Consider the following 4653-nt stretch of genomic DNA (forward strand, 5'->3'; position numbering starts at 1 on the left):
TATTATTTTATAAAAAAACTACTGAAAAAAATCATATATCATCGTAAAAAACCATAGATTACCTCGTAACCTTACCGTAAAAGAAGAAAGTATTTAAACCGTGAAATAGACCATAGATTTTGATATGCTAAATGATAATGCGTATGATATTCAAACAAAAATCGTTTTGTTTTAGTTATATGTAAACTTACCTATTATCATCCTTTGTAAACATAATATGAGTGTTGATTTAAAATGATATATTTTAATCAATCAATAAATCATTTTCATATTTTAGTTAAAAAAGTTATAGCAACTAAAACAATACAACCCAGTAAAAAGAATTATTACAATTTTATACATGTGCAATCTCTTCCCTTCAACTCTCTCTTCCTCTCATCTCTCATTTAACTAGAAATAGCTTTTATTTTTACTCGTGCATACGTAAGTAATATTTTTTTAAGTGAACATTACCTTTTTAAGTAGTTATTTATTGTACGTAAGTACATTTTTTTAAATGAACAGTAGTAGTGTACGTACGATCACACGATGCCATCTTATGTAAGTACGTATGCTGAAGGTTTCGTTTCTTTCCATAGTACTAGTTGGGTGTCCGTGCTTTGTAACGGGAAAAAAATATGCATTAATTTCAAATCACCAGGTAAAATAATGTTATATAAGCATTAAGTATAATTTGATTGCAACAGAAAACCTTAATATAACAAAAACAATAACTATGTCCATTTTTTATATTTTTTTCATACATTACCAACGAGAACAACAAAAGTTTCAGCAAGACAACTTTATATCGACATTGTAAGTTGCTGAAAAGAAGTTTCTGAAAAAAAATCTGCCTTACTTTGTTTCTTGTACAGCTTGATCTGGTTTGACAGAAGAAAAATACAAAATGTAAAAAGCAATGGATTTTGTGAGAAACTGAACATCATTTGATTACATTGAATATTGGACCATCACCAATATTCAGGATTCATAATCCTGCGTCATCCATTCTTCCACAGCTCGCATCCCTGCAGCTCATAGCGCCAGCCCATTCGAGCAAACTGTGTGGCTCGTCGTGCAGCCCGCATCATGCACAGACCTTGCCGCCTGTTCCTCGTGAGCTTGTTGCGCCTAGCAGTGGACCGCCTCACGCGCCGCCGGCCCTCCCTTACTGAACCAGTTGTTGATAACTGTAGCAAATGCTGTGAGCTGATGCTAAGCACAAGTATAATAGGATGAAATCCACTCTCTTTCGTTAGCCCCTACCATAGGAAAAGAGAACAACGATATCACATCTCATATAAATTGATTATAAACTTTATTAAAAGATGCTAAACTTTGGTGACAATCTCCAGATAATCCATACCCTAGTCTTCAGAAATATAAAGAACTAACACTCACTCCTTAGACGCAATACAACAAATAAGTTGAATGCAAAACATGAAGCTATTCAACTTACACTCAATGCTACTGCTGAACGCCTCGCTGAGCACTTTGTCTCTTACACTGTTCAGTGCCACCAGGATATGCTCGAAACAGATCAATATTATTGTTTAGGATAATAAAGTTGGATAGTCATGCCATCTATGAAGTTCAAGGCAGCCTACGGATCAAGAAAACCTTGACCTTCTAAGTTCTAAACCTTCACAAGTTAATGGCACAAAAAAAAAGGAACTATAACTATATGTGAAAGAAGATAAATGCCGGAAGAATAATATATCCTCTTTCCTTGGGATTGAAAGATATATTACATCCAAATAAAGTCACCAAAATACTATTGTGCATGTATTTGTTTATCCAAATCTCATATGCTTTCTTGCTCTGGCATGAAAAGAATGAGAAAAGGTTTGACAAACTGAAACTTGCACCCAAAAAAAATGGATTCAACAATTGGCATAACATAGTAATTCCTGATCAGTATGCTTCATGAAATCAAATTGAATACAAAAGTATTTTATGCAATAGAAGATCTGTATCAAATCTGGAGCTCAGTTCTTTATTAGGTACAGAGGACATCACCTCAAGCCACGGTCCGCTTGGCTGCTCCTTGATCAATACTTTGGCTATGGCTTAAGAAGTGCCAAAGGCATGTAGTGCCCTAAATCCATCTAATGCTCAGCTGCTCGGTCTCTCAACTGATTTGCCTAGCTTTCCCTGCACTTCTACAACTCCAAAATGTGGACACAATCAGAAAAATCCTGTATTGTTTTAGACAACCTGACACTGTAAATAACCAATATTTGATAGAAATTTAACACAAAACTTGATAAATCTGGAAATTGCAAAGTATCAGCTTGATAATATCATGCATAAGCATGCAAAATCATAATAAACGTGGTATTGTCAAATAGAATGTACACTTGCAGGGACCATGGAATTGACTGGTAAAAAAGGACTTTCATGTATAGACCTTGCTTGAAATGAACGGTACCATATATGTGCAAATTGTGTACTGCTGACTTTTGCTCGACTAAGATTTGACGACTTTGCAAGTAGTAACTTGAAATAAATTTATCTGACATTTCATAACGCGAGAAAAAGGCACGTGCATCTATGTCTGACAATCATTTCATTGTGGATGGAGGCGAGGAGGGACTGGCCGACGTCTGATCCCGATGGTGAGGAGACGCGACGACGATGACGGGTGGCGGTGGCGCGTTGCTGCGTGATGCGGAGCGACGCGGGCTAACGGAGGAGCGGCATCGGCGGGATTGCGAGCGCGATCTGCCAGGTGAAGGGATCTGCTGTGGAGGTGGAGCGCATCGCAGGCGGAGGGGAGGAGCGCGTGCGATGGGATCCCTCAGCACCGTCTGATCTCCCGATCCCACGATCCATATTCCGCATGTCTGTCAGGTTGGAGTCACCGCCACCACTACAGATTTTTTAAGTAGTATATAGATATTTACACTGTTTCTCATCGAGATTGATACTTCTTAATTGTAATTTGTGAGAATGTTGTACCATAGGATATCAAACATCTAGTATTTGCCCCCATTTAATATTTGCTTTCTCTAATCTGATAGCCAAAAAAAAAATGCCAGGATCCCAAACACATTTACTCCTCTTCGATGCATGTGGCCAGATCCTTATATTGGTTCAAAATAACTTTCAGGATAACAGAGGGAAATTATCAGTGTTTTTTCACCATCCATGTGTACTGACGTTGTGACTCTCAGAGCAAACCTCTTGCTATTGTGTGTTATGCATCACCACGCAATGCAGACTGAACTGGAGTTCTTTTTTTTGTTTTGAGAAATTCATCGACACTGACGTACACTTAAAATTGCCGTGCCATTTGCAAAGCGGAAATTTCAAACCAGGAAAAGAAGACTAATTTAAATGAGACACACACACCTGAAACACTGATCTGATGTTGAGGAGGCCGGAAGCTGGCAGCAATATTCTGAAGTTAAATTCAACTGCAATATAGGAACGTCAGCACATCTACTGTCAGAAAATTAGATGATTCAATCTGTAATTGTTGTCACACAGATTTAGTTTATTAGCATCTAATAAGTATCGGATGTGACTCAACAGAAAAGTGATTACATCGGATGCAAAAGCTGAAGAGCAATTTGACGTTTCATTAGTCATTACCTGTTATTAGATACAAATCATGAGTTTAGGGATCCCAACAGCGTTGTCCATTGCTGTAGGCCAAGGCGTGGAGATCAATAACCACCTGCACACATACAGTAGCATATAGTTTAAAAGAATACGGATCGATTGCTAGATTCCACAGCCTCAGCCGCGCCGTGGGACCGAGAAAGGAGCAGAGCACCGCGGAAGGCGTCGGCGGCGCCCTGGCGACGGGACGGCTTCGTGCGGCGGGGATCGGTGGCGGCGAGGAGCAGAACGGCGAGGAAGGTGTCGGCGGTGACGTGAATCCTGGCAGAGAACAGATGCGACGACGGCGGAGGAGCAGCGGTCGATCTGCGGCGGCGAGGCACGAGAGTGAGGAAGGGTGGGGAAGAAGACGGCGGCGGCGTACTGGCGAGGCGACGGATGCGAGAGAGAGAGGATGGGAAGGGGGATGCGGCGCGGGCGGCGTGGTGGGGGAGGACGGCGATGGGCGACGCGGTGGAGGAGGTCGGCGATGGCGGCGCTGGGGTCGACGGCGTGGTGGGGGAGCGACGGCGATGGCGGCTCTGAGGTCGGTGGCGTGGTGGGGGAGCGACGGCGATGGCGGCGCTGCGTCGGCGACGCGGTGGGGGAGGACGGGGATGGGCGACGGCGGTGGATGCGATGGATGCGAGCGCTATCCCCCGATGCGTGAGGATGAGCCGAGGAGTTGGGGGTGGGGATCGTTGCGCCGTTGGATTTAGCGATCTGATGGCTCATACTCCCACGTGTCTGCCAGGTTGGAGTCACCGCCACCACTACAAAAAATTTTAAAGTAAGTAGCGATATAGGTACGTAAGTCTTTCTGTGTTTCTTTCCATAGTATATACGTACGTAAGTTTTTTTTTTCTGTAAACGGTTTCACTCATATCCACATAATATTAAGAGGAAATAATATATCTAATCTAATGGTCTAAATAATGGGTCCACCGATTTAAATGAAAATTGATGGTGAGATTATAAACTGTCATGTGGCAATCTAGGAGCGTTTGTAAGAGCGCCACATGGTGTCCTGGGAGTGTTTATAAGAAGATTAATGGACTTTTAGTATAT

The 4653-nt window shown here is 41.9% G+C and overlaps 1 long non-coding RNA gene across 4 annotated transcripts; it reads right to left on the bottom strand.

Annotated features, from left to right (window-relative positions):
* Window positions 1-723: 723 nt before the first annotated feature.
* LOC127769524 (uncharacterized) lies at window positions 724-4279 on the bottom strand. 4 transcript variants are annotated; one of them, XR_008016804.1, is made up of 5 exons: window positions 3577-4279; window positions 3334-3398; window positions 1999-2141; window positions 1439-1582; window positions 724-1241 (listed from the first exon to the last, which is right to left on the bottom strand). It is a non-coding gene; the product is annotated as an uncharacterized LOC127769524 (long non-coding RNA). The 4 variants fall into 4 exon arrangements; XR_008016806.1 differs by having other exon boundaries at window positions 1439-1485; window positions 3577-4275; XR_008016805.1 differs by lacking the exon at window positions 1439-1582 and having other exon boundaries at window positions 725-1241; window positions 3577-3661; window positions 3761-4272.
* Window positions 4280-4653: the final 374 nt, after the last annotated feature.

This window comes from Oryza glaberrima, chromosome 4 (assembly GCF_000147395.1).
Source record: "Oryza glaberrima chromosome 4, OglaRS2, whole genome shotgun sequence".
Lineage (NCBI taxonomy): Eukaryota > Viridiplantae > Streptophyta > Magnoliopsida > Poales > Poaceae > Oryza > Oryza glaberrima.